Raw genomic sequence first — 15,942 nt, 5'->3', positions numbered from 1 at the left:
GTGATAAACTTAAATAAAACGGAATTTGTGAAAACAGAAGTGACGTTCTTGGGACATAACATCGGTCATGGAAGGTTGACCCCAAGGAATGCAAAGACTAAGGCCATCGAGAAATTCCATGACGAATGTAGAATAAAGAGGTGCTTTGATTCTTAGGACTCAACAGATTCTATCGGAAGTTTGTTCCAAACTTCAGCAGTGTAGTGGCACCGTTAACCGGTTTGCTGAAGAAGAACACAAAGTTTCGGTGGACAGAACAATGCCAGGAGGCATTCGACCATTTGAAATCGATATTAACCACCAAACCAGTTTTAGCTACACCAAACGTTTCAAGTTGTCATCGATGTTAGTGGCACAGGAATTTGAGCTGTACTCCTACAGGACGATGAGGATGGGATTGAACTGCCCGTTGTTTACTTTTCGAAGAAGATCAGCATCCCCCAGAGGAAATACTCCACAATCAAAAAGGAACGATTGAGTTTGGTACTGGCCTTATAGCATTTGAATGTGTCTGTCAAGAACGACGTGTCGGACACAACGTGTACACTGACCACAATCCGCCTTACATTCTTATAATGTTTTAAAGATAAGAATATGAGACTTTCGTTGGAGTCTTATTTTACAGACTTTTAATTTTAAAATCATACATATTGTGGGTCAGAAGAATGTAAACGCAGATGCATTATCGTGGATTTAACTGATAGAATTTAGATAAGTTTTTTTATTTAATGTTTTATGTTTATATAGGAATATGGGAAGAAGTTAAGGTGAAATTATATGAAAGTTTTCGGTATGTTAGGGTAATGTGTTTAAAAAGTTTAAAAAAAAGCCATCATTTCATTATGATGGTTCATTTTTTTTCTTAAGTGGGGAGGTTTTATGAAGATGTGGGTATACATTTAAGAGAGTTAAAAGTAACAAAACTGCCAGACCCAGCATCAAGTGTACTCAAAAGTGGTAACAATGTAACACTGGGTCTAACAACTTGATGAGTTTGTTGCTTGGAGACAAAAACAAATTTGAATTTGGCCAATCAATTTAAATTAAACCCAAAACATAACAAACTCCAATCAAGTTTGAATTGAGTATATTGGCTTATAAGATTGTCAATGATACAATTTGATGTTCTGGAGTATAACACTGGGGAAAATTGAAGATTTTGGAGGAGAACTGCCATGGCCCAGCATGTAAACAGATTGCTTGAAAACAGGTCTCTCTTAAAAGTACCTTTTCGATCAGTAACCTGTGATGCAGAAATTCCAAACAAGAAGAAAAGACACAGTAAGTTCTGAAGACAAGAGCTTACAGCTGCCTGGTTTTGAGATAAGAAGTGTTGTTTTGTAAATCTTAATTGGGAGTTTTATCAGACTAGAATAGAAGGGAGGGTAACAGGTTAGAGAAAGAAATTGTAAATAATGTTAATTATTCTCTGTTATACTTTAAGAAATAAAATTATTAATTTTTACTTTTAATAGTTTTTGGCCACTCGATTTTTACAGATTACTGCATGGGATAAATCTTTTCTGTGCTGCTGGTTTTAAATTAAGCAGAAGGGTTTACCGGTGTCGTAACAAAATTGCATTAGAGAAATTAAGAAAACTATATACTTTTTGTGCGTAAGATAAAGGTTATTTATTTAATTTACACAGTATTACCACCCAGATTGGGTTGAGTTTATTTGCCTCAGGAGAATTAGAGCCCACTGAACATAGTTCAGGCCTGGATGTGATTAAGAGCAAACTTCAATCACTGTGGTTCCTCGTGAATTCGCTGGTGTGTCAGCAAGTTGGATGAACGAGCAAATCTCTTCCCACACTTGATGCAGATGAATGGCCGTTCCCCAGTGTGAACTCGCTGGTGTGTCAGCAGGTTGGATGACTGACTGAATCCCTTCCCACAATCAGGGCAGGTGAATGGCCTCTCCCCTGTGTGAACGCGCTGGTGATTTAGCAACGTGGAAGAGGTGGTGAATCCCTTGCCGCACTCAGAGCATGAGAATGGCCTCTCCCCGGTGTGAACCCGCTGGTGGGCCAGTAGATTGGATAACTGACTGAAGCCCTTCCCGCACTGGGAGCAGGTGAACGGCCTCTCCCCGGTGTGAATGCGCTGGTGATTCAGGAGGGTGGAGGAGGTTGTGAATCCCTTCCCACACTTGGAGCAGGTGAATGGTCTCTCCCCATTGTGAACTCGCTGGTGTATCAGCAGGGTCGACGACCGAATGAAACCCTTACCACACTCTGTGCAGGTGAACGGTCTCTCCCCAGTGTGAACTCGCTGGTGTGTCAACAGATGGGACGACTCAGTGAATCCCTTCCCACACTTGGGGCAGGTGAACGGCCTCTCCCCAGTGTGAATTCGCTGGTGTCTCAGCAGGGTCGATAGCTGAGTAAATCCCTGCCCACACTCGGGGCAAGTGAATGGTCTCTCTCCGGTGTGAATTCGCTGATGTGTCAGAAGGTGAGACGATTGAGAGAATCCCTTCCCACAGTCTGTGCAGGTGAACGGCCTCTTCCCAGTGTGAACTCGCTGGTGTCTCAGCAGGTCAGATGATTGAGTGAACCCCTTCCCGCAGTCGGGGCAGGTGAATGGTCTCTCCCCAGTGTGACTGCGCCAGTGAGTTTCCAGGTCAGATGGGCAATTGAATCCCTTCCCACAGTCCCCACATTTCCATGGTTTTTCCCTGTTGTGACCACACTGGTGTTTGGACAGGTCAGATGACTGGTTGAAGCCTCGTCCACACACAGAGCATGCGTACAGTTTCTTTTCACTGTCAATGCTACTTTCTCCTTCCATGTTCAAAGGCTGACGATATTCATCTGATGAACTGAGCTCACCTGTCAGGTCTTGAGCTGATGTTTGGTTTGAGCTTTCCATTTGTAAACCCTCCCTTTCAAATTCTCTGGAAAATGAATTTAGAACAGGAAACAGTGAGCATAAAGGCTGCTGGATTATCAACAAAAATCGACTGGATTGGTAACATCCTTCAGCGAGGGAACATGCTGGTATCCATGGAGACGAATACGATGGATGAACAGAAAAAGGAAATGGACTTCACCAGCTCAACTAGATCTTTGACAGAATCTCCCAAACCCACAACCCACAACCCACATTGGCCATTTGGGCAAAAGCAGCTGGTGCACAGAAAAAAACATCACTTTATACAAGAAATATAAGTGGGTTCACACCGGAGAGAGACTGTTCACATGCGCCATGCACCTAATGGTAGGGCCTTGGGTAGCATTGTAGAACAGAGGGACCTACGGGTTCAGGTACGTAATTCTTTGAAGTTTGCCTCACGAATAGATAAAGTGGTTAAAATGACATTTCACACACTTGCCTCCATTGTTCAGTTTCTCAAATATAGGAGTTGGGAAGTCATGGTGAGGTTGTACAGGACATTGGTGAAGCCTCTTCTGGAATACTGTGTTCAGTTCTAGTGCCCAATTAAAGGAAGGATATTAATAAGCTGGAGAGGGTTCAGAAAAGATTCATCAGATGTTGTCGTGTGTGGAAGGTTTGAGTTGTAAAGAAAGGCTGGATAGGCAGAGACATTTTTCACTGGAGCGTTGGAGGTTGAAAGGTGACCTTTATAGAGGTTTATAAAATCATGAGGGGTACAGATAAGGTTAGTGGTGGGTGTCCTTTCCCTAGGATGGGGGATGTGAAGTGTAGAGGGCCCATTTTTAAGGTGAAAAGAGAAAGATTTAAAAAAAGGCATGAGCAATTTTTGTTTTTTTTTTCCACAGAGGATAGCTCGTGTGTGGGAGTGGTGGATGTGGACACAGTTACAATGTTAAAAGACACTTAGGTAAGTTCATGAATTGGAAAGGTTTGGAGGCATATGGGCCAAACTGAGGAGTTGGGTATAGTTTAGTTTGGAATTATGTTTGACATGAATTGGTTGGACCTAAGGGTCAGTTTCCATGCTGTATGGTTCTAATCTCCCAAACTCGCACCGGTCAGAAGGTCAAGAGCTACTGGTGCACAGATAAAAACATCACTTACACGAGAAACATAAGTGGGTTCACACTGAAGAGAGAGTGTTCACATGCACCATGCATCTGAGAAGGGATTTGATCCATCGTCTGATCTGCTGAAAAAGCAGAGAGCTCACCAATGTCTGCTCGGCTTGGACTCTGCTGTTAAAGACATCCAGGACTGAGCCACTTCCAATCTTGACAGTTGGGGTTTATTTCTGCTGATATAAAAAACACACCCTGTAACTGGAATAGAGTTTAATATTCGGGCACTCAGTTTGCTTGATTTTGTACCCCTTACAAAAGACTTTCTGGGATCCTGTTTCTAAGATTTTCAGAGATTAACTCAGGTATGTTTTGCTGTTTAGATCCTGTGGTCTCCTCTATATTAAGAACAGCAAAAAACTTTTATGGTACAACCTCCAGTCAGACTGCAAGCTGCCTCCTAAGCTTCCAGTCACTTGCGATATTTGTCCTCCACCTCACTCTCACTCTGACCTCGGTCTCTTGCACTGTTCCAGTGAAGCTCAATGGGAGCTTGGAGGACAGCAACCCATCTTCCAGTTCAGTGTTTTACAACCTTCCAGCGTGGAGTTTCGCAGTTTCTGCACCAATTGAAAATTGATAGGATCTGGAATATGCAACTTAAAAAAGATGATGAAAGTTGACTCAAAGGAATTTTGGAATGGAGTTGACAGATTTCTGAGCCTGCGGCACTTGCTGTATTACAACCAGCAGCTGGGTGTGCGTGACTATACAAAGTTGATCTTTCAAAGAGACAGCAAAAGCCAAAAGGATCAAATGATCTCCCTCTGTGCTGCACATTTCTGCAAATTTAGCTCCTCAAGCTAGTTTCAACATGAAATGACATCAGGGATCTGTGACCAAACTCTATGATACTGCCTTTACCCCATGTAGAATCATACAGAATGGAACCAGACCCTTCGGTCCAACCAGCCTATGCTGACCATAATCCCAAACTGAACTATCTCACCTTCCAGCGCTTGGCCCCTATCCCCCCCCCAATATCTGTTATTCAAGTGCTTATCCAGCAGATTGGGAACGCAATTTGCAAAATATATTGCATTTGAAGCCTCCAGAGATACTGAAACAAAAGTAGGAAACATATGGTAGGTCAGAAGATTGCATAGATTGTTGGAAACAGCAAAGCTACTCAAGGGAAAAAAGGATAAATCAGAGTATGAAAGAAAGGCACTGATGTCATGGTATTGCCATTGGGCTGGTCTTGGTCAACTCCCACCACAGCAAGTTATCTAAAAATATTTGGAACAGAGAGCTAGTCACATAGAAGACTAATTAACTGTCATCAACTAATCTTGCTCCCCCATTTCCTTTAGGGAAGGAAGTCTGACCCCTGCAGCCACACAAACTGATTCAGAATGTTGTTGTGTTTAACAGTAGGGATGTTTTGCTGCAGTTGTGGAGAGTCCTGGTAAGACCACAGCTGGAGTATAATACAGCACCGGACTTCTTATTCAAAAAGGATATTATAGTTTTAGAAGCAGTTCACAGAAGATTCACTCAGTTGATTTCAAAGTTGAGGGGGTACCTCCTGAGAAAGTTTTGTACAAGTTATACCAATATACAGCAGAGTTTCAAGAATGAGGTGACTTTATCGTAAGATCCTGAGTAGATTTGACAGGGTGGATGAGGAGGAAACATTTCCAATTGCGTGTGTGTGTGTGTATATATATTTTGGGGGGGGGGGAAAGAGTCTTTAGAAACCTTCATAATTTTAAAATAAGTGGTCTCCTTTTAGGACGCAGTTTCCTTTGCTCTCAGGCAGCCTTGAGTCTCCTATGCTCCCAGTGAAAAAGGTCCTGCCTCTCCTTATAACGCAAACTCTCCATTCCCAGCAACATTCTGGTTAATTTCTTCTGAACCTCTCCAGCTTCACAATATCCTTCCAATAGCAAGGCAACCAGAACTGGACACAGTACTCCAAATGAGGCTTCACCAATGTCCCATACAACCTCAAGGTATCGTCTCAACTCCTATACTTAGCATCCTTGCATTTGTTGCTCAGATGTTTAAATACCTTCATAACCACCCTGTCTATATGTGACGCAAACTTCAAAGAATTCTGTACTTGGACCCAGAGTGCAGCAGGACCTTGATCAGATGGGCCGAAGAGTAGCAGATGGAGTTTAAATAAATGTGAGGTACTACATTTTGGGAAGGCAAATCAAGGCACTTAATGGGGAGGTCCTGGGGTGTGTTGCTGATCATTGAGACCTTGGATTGCAGGTTCACAGTTCCCTAAAAGTGGAGTCGCAGGTAAACAGGATAGCGAAGAAGGCGTTTAGTTTGCTTGCCTTTATTGATCAGTGCATTGGGTTTAGGAGTTCAGAGGTCATGTTTTCGTTGTACAGGACATTGCTTAGGCCACTTTTGGAACACTGTATTCAATTCTGGTCTCCCTGTCACAGGAAGGATATTGTGAAACTTGAAAGGATTCAGAAAAGACTTACGAGGATGTTGCCAGGGTTGGAGGATTTAAACTATAGGAGGAGGCTGAATAGGCTGGGGCTATTTTCCCTGGAGTGTAGGAAGCTGAGGGATGACCTTATAGAAGTTTATGAAGTCAGGGGCATGGATAGGGTGAATAGCCAAAGTCTTTTCTCGAGGGTAGGGGAGTCCAAACCTATAGGGCATATGTTAAGGGTGAGAGGTGAAAGGGTGAAAGATATAAATAGCAACCTAAGGGGCAACCTTTTCACGCAGAGGGTGATGCGTGTATGGAATGAGCTGCCAGAGGAAGTGGAGGAGATTGGTACATTTACAACATTTAAAAGGCATCTTGGTGGGTATATGAATAGGAAGGGTTAAGAGGGATATGGGCCAAATTCTGGCAGATGGTATTAGATTAATTCAAGATATCTGGGTGGCCTGGATAAGTTGAACGAAAGAGTCTGTTTCCATGCTGGACAGTCTATGACTACCCAAGAGCCTACTTTGAATTGTATAATTTCTGCCCTTGTTTGTTTTACCAAAATGCAATACCTTGTGTTTATTTATTCATTACTGCTGCTCCTAATTTTTACGTTTTGAATGAAGGTCCTTGTGCGGAAGCCGAGAATTATCAGAATGGAACCAGGAAATGGAAATGCAGGAACATGTTTAGTTTGTTCTCTCTGAAGCAAAGTGATTATGGGGAGATTTAGTAAAGATAAAGGTGATTTTGAGAGGTTTAGATCAAATAGGATGAGAAAAGTAGTTACCATTAGGTGATGATTCAAGGACTGGGGGAGAAACATTTAAGGTTTGAGCAAGAACTCTTTTGTTTTAGCACATGCGTGGTAACACTCAGAATATTGTGGGTACCAGAAGTGGAGAGTTCAATGATTTAGAAAGGAAATTTGGCAGGCACTTGAGGGAAATAAAATTGCAGAGCTTTGTGGAGAGAGCAGGGAAAGGAGACAGATAGCGTGGCTCTCTAGTGAGCTGGAATGAAAGCAATAGGCTGAATGACCTGGCATAGTAAACCTAAGACTGAATTGTGCAGCCTCTGCTCATAACGTAACCCCAAGATCTAGGTATATGGTCTGTTCTACTATAACGCGGCAGATGCAATCTCGTGCGACATTGTGTTACAGAGAATCACGCAATAGAAATAACGGGATATATGGTGAGATGTTAAAGGGTTAATATGTTTGGCTAACATGTAAAAAAGTGGATGTCCTGGGGGTGGGGGGGGGGTTCTGTCTTGCAGGCAGGATGTGACAATCTAATCATACTCTGTAAATGTTGTAGTTTAAGGAATAACCTAATCTCTCACTGTTTTAAAGAATAACAACCACACATTGTTTTTGGGTGACATTTGACTATGGGGGAGGGGCAGGGGGTTGTGTCTTGTGTGCATCACTGACTGTGATGTAAAACCCTGTATAATGGGAGGACAGTTCCCTTGTTCAGAGAGCCTCGCTTGACACACTCCACAAACATCACGGAGAGTGTTAAGTGATCTTCCAAAAACTTGTACGTGCTGAAATAAATGGTGGCTGTTCACAATAGTTGGCGTATTGCAGTTGCATCAAGCAGGGAACCTAACATTGGGAAAATCAGAGTTAGAGTGAACCACCGAAAGTGTAAGTAAAAATTGAATCAAAAAGTAGTAGTTAGCCTAACACAAATGATAGCACAGTCTAAGTAAATATTAAAATCATATTTTAATGAAATAATACAATAAATCTAGCACAAAGGGATTTCAGAGATTGCTGAGTTACAGTACTGTATTAAGAGAGGGGCACAGAGTAATCAGCAGCATCATCATTACTTTCAGGTACAGGGTTACGACAAAAGAAAATATTTAGTCCAGAAGTGGATGGCTGTGGTTCACTGTCCTCAGACTGTTTCTTGGAGGTTGGCTTAAAAAAGGCATCTAGTTTTTGCTGTTTTGTCATGTGTCTTCTATTGTGAAGGAGCTGTTCATAGGGTGCCAGACAAGATTTTATGCCATGAACTGCTATCCTACTGCATTCTGCATTGTAGTCATTGCCTTCTAAGAAGAGCTGTAACAGCTTCTCAACTTCCCTCAGAAACAAAAGGGAAGTGGAAAGTTCTCGTGGCGCTGCATCCTGGACTTCACTGTTTCCATTTCTCTTGCAGCAACAAAGTTGTTGGAGATCAGTCTCAGTTTCTTCAAATCCAACTTGCTTTGCAAGAGCGACACAATGTTCTTTGAACTGTCAGAGCAGCTTCCAGCAATTAACACCTTTAAAATCATGAAGAAAATCTGGGAGAGGCCTGTGCCAGAATGCATGCAAGCAGTCCTTACTGACATCCCAATGATGTCCATAAGACATAGGAGCAGAAATTAGGCCATTCAGCCAATCAAATCTGCTCCGGTGTTCAATCATGGCTGATAGGTTCTTGATTGCTAAGGGATCAAAGGTTACAGGGAGAAAGCAGGAAGATGAAAAACCTCTGTCTGTGAATTCCACAGATTCACCACTCTGGCAAAAAACGTTTCTCCTTATCTCCATTCTGAAAGGTCTTCCCTTTACTCTTAAGGCTGTGCCCTCAAGCCCCCATCTCTCCTACCAATGGAAACATCTTCCCAATGTCCACTCTGTCCAGGTCATTCAGTATTCTGTAAGTTTCAATCAGATCCCTCGCTTCAACCTTCTAAACTCCATTGAGTATAATCCCAGAGTCCTCATATGTTAAGCCTTTCATTCCAGGGATCATTCCAGTGAACCTCCTCTGGACCCGATCCACGGCCAAAACATATTTCCTCAGCTATTGGGCCCAAACTTGCTCACAGTACTGTAATTATGGTCTGACCAGAGCTTTATAAAGCCTTAGAAGTACATCGTTGCTTTTATGTTCTAGTCCTCTTAAGATGAATGACAACATTGTATTTGCCTTCCAAACCACCAACTCAACCTGCAAGTTTACCGGAACAGAAACCTGGACTGGGACTCCAAAGTCTCTTTGCACTTCAGATTTCTGAATTTTCTCCCCATTTCAAAAATAGTTCATGCCTCTATTCTCCCTACCAAAGTGAATGCCCTCACACTTTCCCATGTTGTATTTCATCTGCCACTCCTTTGCCCACTCTCCTAACCTGTCGAAATCTTTCAGCAGCCTTCCTACCTCCTCAATACTGCCTGCCCCTCCACCTATCTTTGTATCATCCGCAAACCTAACCAGAATGCCCTCAGTTCCTTCAGCCAGATCATTAAATGTATAAAGTGCAAAGTTATGGTTCCAATACTGACCCTTGTGGGACATCACAAGTCACTGGCTTCCATTCTAAGAAGAACCCTTTTATCCCCACTCTCTGCCTTCTGCCAGACAGCCAATCTTCTAACCATGCTAGTACCTTGTCTCTAACACTATGGGCACTATGTGCCGCCTGTGCAGCACCTTATCAAAGTCCTTCTGCCAATAGCATTTTTAAACGTTCCTAAAAACATCCTTAAAAATATCAACAATAAAAGGTAAAAAAAAAAAAATTGCCTCATCATCCAACCTCTTTTGCTTGATGTGAAGTAAACACAGAGTGGACTTAAGGTAATCAGGGGTGGAATTGCATAATAGCCAATGGGAATTAATATTTTAAAAAGTCGTTCCCCAATCTACCTTACAGCCAAATCGCATTGATGAAATGCGCGGTATAGGAGAATGAGGTGTAATTAGGGTAAATCTGCGCTGCTGTCCCAGGGACGTTCACACAGTACTGGTCTGAGGTAACAGATGAGCTCCTCAGTGACTGCTTGGAGTCCATGGACTGGTCTACAATCAAGAACTCAGCCGCCAATCTAAATGAGTACGCCACTACCGTCAGATACTTCATCAGTAAGGTCTGCGTGTTGCAAACAAATTCATCCCGGTGTTCCCAACTGGAAACCACTGAAGTCTAGGGCTCAGGCATTCAAGTCGGGTGACCCTGACCTTTACAGAAAATCTAGGTACGATCTTTGCAAAGCCACCAGGAATGCCAAGAAACAATACCAGATTAAACTGGAGTCGCAGACTGTGGCAAGATTTAATGATATAATGGGCTACAAAGGGGGGTTGAGTGGAATCGCTGACAATAGTGCTTCCCTCCCCAATGAGTTCAATGCATTCAATGCTCATTTTGAACAGGTGGTGATTGAAATGATGTCACCTGCCCCGACAGCCTCGAGTGCACTTGTACCCACAGTCACCACCGCAGATTTCAGATTGGCCTTTTTGAGAGTGAACCCTTGGGAAGCAATTGGCCTCGATGTCCCCAGTCATGCACTCAGATCCTGCGCGGACCAACTGGTGGGAGTATTCACAGACATCTTTAATCTCTCCCTACTCCGATATGAGGTTCCACCCGATTCAAGAAGACCATGATCGTCCCCATGCCAAAGAGAAATCAGGCAATGTGCCTTAATGAGTACTGCCCGGTGGCTCTGACAGCCATCTTTATGAAGTGCTTCGAGAGGTTAGTAATGGCATCAATTGCAGTCTCCCAGATTGCCTTGGTCCATTACAAATCGTCTACCACCACAATAGATCCATGGCAGACGCCATCACCCTGACCCTACACTCATCTCTGGAACATCTGGATAACAAGGACACCTACATCAGATTCCTATTTATTGACTTTAGCTCCACCTTTAAACACCATAATTCCAAACAAACTCATCTCCAAACTCCGAGACCTGGAACTCTGTTCCCCATGCTGTAGCTGGATCCTTGACTTGCTGACCCGCAGACCACAATCAGTTAGGATAAGGAACAAGACCTCCTCCACGATAATCCTCAACACCAGTGCCCCTCAAGGCTGCATACTCAGCACCTTACTGTACATATTTATACACTTATGACTGTTTGGTCAAATTCAGCTCAAACTCCACTGACAAATTTGTTGATGAGGGCTTATGCCCGAAACATCGATTCTCCTGTTCCCTGGATGCTGCCTGACCTGCTGCGCTTTTCCAGCAACACATTTTCAAATTTGTTGATGACACCACTATAGTAGATTAGATTACTTACAGTGTAGAAACAGGCCCTTCAGCCCAACAAGTCCACACCGACCCTCCGAAGAGCAACCAACCCAGGCCCATTCCGCAGCAGAGTTTTACATGATCTTCAAAATGACAGGGTGGTTGATTGTGCAAAACCAACCATGAGTGTGTCAGGATTGTTTATGTTGAGAGATGACAAGAGTTTCAGCAGAAGATGAACTGAGACTAGGGAACACTTTGCAATAGTATTGGAGGTGGAAAAGGTGGTCTTGGCGATGACTGGAATATGTGGTTAAAGCTTATAGAGTCATACAGCACTGGTTCCGTCCAACCAGTCCGTGCAGACCATAATCCCAAACTGAACTAGTTTCACCTGCCCGTGTTTGGCTCATGTCCCTCCAAATATTTCCTATTCATATACCTATTGCAGATGTTTTAAATGTTATAACTGTACCTGCATCCACCACTTCCTCTGGCAGTTCATTCCACACACTATCCACTCTGCAAAAAAGACATGGAGGCAATTATTTTTGAAAACTTCTTTCTCCTCTCACCTTAAAAATATGCCCCCTATTGAAATCCCCCATCCTAGGGAAAAGACACCTGTCATTCACATTTTTAATACCCCTCATGATTTTATAAACCTCTATAGGGTCATCCCTCAACCTCCCACGCTCCAGTGAAAAAGTCCCAGCCAATCCAGCCTTCCTTATAATTAAAACCCTCTATTTCCAGCAATACACTGGCAAATCTCTTCTGAACTCTCTCCTGGTTAATAATATCCTTCCTATAACAGGGAGACCAGAACTAGATACAGTATTCCAAAAGAGGTCTCACCAATGTCCTGTACAACCTCAATATAACATCCCAATACCTATATTCAAAGGTCTGAGCAATGAAGGTAAGCATGCTAAATGCCTTCTTAACTACCCTGTCTACCTGTGACATAAACTTCAAAAAATTAGGTACCTGAACTCAAGTTGAAATGCTGTGCACTCTGGTTCAATTTCAGACAAGGGTGGATGGAGTTGGTCGTGGGGAATCGGAGTCTGTAGTGGGGTGTGAAGTAGATTGCTTCAGTTTACCCAATATTTAAATGAAGTAAATTTCTAGTATTGGAGATGAAGGAAATGTCCAATACTGGATGGGAGACAAGTCAGAACAGTCTATGACTTGTTGGGAGACTTAAAGGAATGGTCTTCATAGATGCGGTTATCTAATCCTTCTAATGTCGTGGGGGTTGAGGATTTGGGAGAGGATGAAAAATTTTTGTCAGAGTCGTACATCTAAAAAATCCCTCTCCTTCATGTCTTTCCCACTTCTCTCTCTCTGTTTATGCCACCATACTCTTAGGTAGATCCAAATTGGGTGGTAAGTTCACTTCGCTTCACCAGTTAGATTTTTTAAAAAATCGATTTAGCACTTTCACGATCAATGTTTCCTTTGTGACAGCTCCACAAATTACCAGATTTATTCAGCTCCATTTCACAACCTGCCTTTGTGTTTCTGTGAGTTCGCTCATTCATTTTGTCTGTTTTAAATCAATTTTACAGAATATTAGAAAAGGAGAATTTGCAGTTGGGAATCAGTTATCAGGGCCTGAATAAAACTGGATTTTAAGCATGGAAGGAAACATCACAGTTTACAGGTGGAGTCACACAGGGAAGAAACTGGAAAGTGGGCACTGTGAGGATGAATTCAGTTACCCATCTGAGCTGGAAACCCATCGATACACTCACATTGGAGACAGGCCATCCATCTGCTCAGTGTGGGAAGGGATTCACTCAGTTATCCCATCTGTTGACCCATCATGGGTGAGAGACCATTCACCTGCTGTCAGTGTGGAAAAGGATTTACTTGTTCATCTCAACTGCTGACTCTGGAAAGTGTTATAAAAACTCCTGTGAACTGATGTGGCATAAATGTGCTCACACTGACGAGAGCTTATGCCCAAAACGTCGATTCTCCTGCTCCTTTGATGCTGCCTGACCTGCTACGCTTTTCCAGCAACACATTTTTCAGCTCTGATCTCCAGCATCTGCAGACCTCACTTTCTCATAGTCAAGGTATATTTCCTTCAGAGGGAAAAGTATGGCAAACAACTCTAGCGTTCCCTGGATGAAATATAAAAGGAAGAAATTATGACAACAAAAGGAAACCATGCTTACGATGGATATCAGGTCAAAAATATGATTGTATTTTCAGCCTGGTTTTCAATGTTCAGAGATGTGGCCTGACATAAGAGGCACCAAGAAGGAGTATGAAGAGAGTGAATAACATAAAAGAATTTCTACAGACACAGGACATTTTAAGGAAATTCATTCCAGGATGAGGTCATTGGTGGCTAGGCCAGCATTTCGTGCCCATCCCTAATTGCCCAGTCAACTACATTGTTGTGGGTTTGAAATCACATGTCGGCCAGATCAAGTAAGGATGGCAGTTTCCTTCCCTGGGGTTTTGTTTTAAAAAATTCTCAAGGTCAGGTTCGTAGGAGAGTAGTCTGACACAGAACAAACGACCAAGAGGCGAGTCTGCTAGAATATGGGCATTTTATTCCCCGCAGCGTCGCCACAACGGGTCTGGCTTATACTCACTCTACATGTTACCGGAACTGGGAGCCGTCAGTTCTCGTAGAGCGGTTGCCAACAACCCACGCTCGGCGGTTAAACGTAACCCCGGAGCAGACTCACCGAACTGGAGACTTTTCCAGCTGATATACTCTTTTCCAGATATAAACATTCATGTGAACAGCAGAGCAAGGCTAAAAAACACATTCCATTCTGGTTACATACAGATAAGAAGATTCACACGGGGAGGTGTGTAATAAGATTCACACGGGACTAAGCAACACCTCCATTCCGGTTAGATTCACACATGTATTGGGACATAATTTTTAACCGTTTCACCACATTCCACTGCTTGGAATTTTACACCACAGGTTTTCCAACAATTGACAACAGTTTCCTGCTCATCAATAGACTCTTAATTCCAGATTTAATGGTGAAACGAGGAATGGGCTGGTTTGGAGGATTTATATATGGAGGTACTTGGCATGGCTGAATTAGAGTCATAGAGATGTACAGCACGGAAACAGACCCTTTGGTCCAACCCATCCATACCAATCAGATATCCCAACCCAATCTAGTCCCACCTGCCAGCACCCAACCCAATTCCCTCCAAAACCTTTCTATTCATATACCCATCCAAATGCCCTTTAAATGTTGCAATTACCAGCCTCCACCACTTCCTCATTCCACACAGGCACCACCCTCTGCGTGAAAAAGCTGCCCCTTAGGTCTCTTTTATTTCTTTCCCCTCTCACCCTCAACCTATACCCTCTAGTTCTGGACTCCCCCCCCCCTCTCCCCCCAGGGAAAAGACTTCGTCTATTTATCCTATCCATGCCCCTCCATTTTGTAAACCTCTATAAGATCACCCCTCAGCCTCCAACACTCCAGGGAAAACAGCCCCAGCCTGTTCAGCCTCTCCCTATAGCTCAAATCCTCCAACCCTGGTAACATGCTTGTAAATCTTTTCTGAACCCTTTCAAGTTTCACAACATCTTTCCAATAGGAAGGAGATCAGAACTGCATGCAATATTCCAAAAGTGGCTGAACCAATATCCTGTACAGTCATAACATGACTTCCCAACTCCTATACTCTATACTCTGACCAATAAAGGAAAGCATACCAAACGCCTCCTTCACTATCCTAAACACATACTTTTATATCTATCTTTAATAAGGAGGAAGAAGCTACCCAGCTGAGAAATGATAGTTAGAATAGTTAAAGTTGATAAGAGGGAGCTATTCGATGGGCTGTGTGTGCTGAAAGTGGCTAAGACACCAGGACCAGATGAGAATACTGAGGAAAGTGAGAACAGAAATTGCAGATGCAATGGTCATACTTTTTCAGCCTTTCTTAGACTTTCAGGTGGTGCCAGAAGATTGATTAGGAACAAAATAAACATCCACAAGGACACATGTAGATTAATTGAGGTCAGCCAACATGAATTTATTAAAGGACCATGTCTTTCACTATCTTACCAGATTGTTTTGGAGAGATCACAGTTATCATTATCAGGACAATGCTGATGGAAGGTAGTGTAGAACCAAACAAGGCATTGATGAATTGGCAGATGACGTTCATTGCAACAAAGTATGAGGTGATATATTTTGGTAGGAAGAATATGGATAGAGGACAAAACAAAGGGTACTGCTGTGAAGGAGCAGAAAGGCATGGATATATATGTACAAAAGTCATTAAAGGTGGGAGAACATATTGTGAGAGCAGTTAATAAAATATAGTTATCCTACACTTTAATAGGGGCGTAGAGTACAAGAGCAAGGAGGTTCTGTTGAAAAAGACACAAGCTTGACCTCAGATGGAGTGTTGCATCCAGTTCTGGACACATGAAGACATTGGAGAGATTGCAGAAGAGGTTTAGAAGAATAAATGGTTCCAGTGATGATAAATTTAAGTAATGAAGATAGATT

The 15,942-nt window shown here is 42.8% G+C and overlaps 1 protein-coding gene and 1 pseudogene across 1 annotated transcript in view; one reads left to right on the top strand and one right to left on the bottom strand.

The window, feature by feature from the left end:
* The window catches only part of LOC122543902 (zinc finger protein 229-like), a 93,937-nt gene that overhangs the window by 14,787 nt on the left and 63,208 nt on the right, over positions 1 to 15,942 (top strand). The window lies entirely within an intron of this gene.
* LOC122543903 overlaps positions 1 to 15,942 on the bottom strand; it is an 88,318-nt pseudogene that overhangs the window by 64,707 nt on the left and 7,669 nt on the right.

The sequence above is a fragment of the Chiloscyllium plagiosum genome, chromosome 45 (genome assembly GCF_004010195.1).
Source record: "Chiloscyllium plagiosum isolate BGI_BamShark_2017 chromosome 45, ASM401019v2, whole genome shotgun sequence".
Taxonomy (NCBI): domain Eukaryota; kingdom Metazoa; phylum Chordata; class Chondrichthyes; order Orectolobiformes; family Hemiscylliidae; genus Chiloscyllium; species Chiloscyllium plagiosum.
Note: the sequence above shows the minus strand (reverse complement) of the source record. Positions and strands in the feature narration are given on the sequence as shown.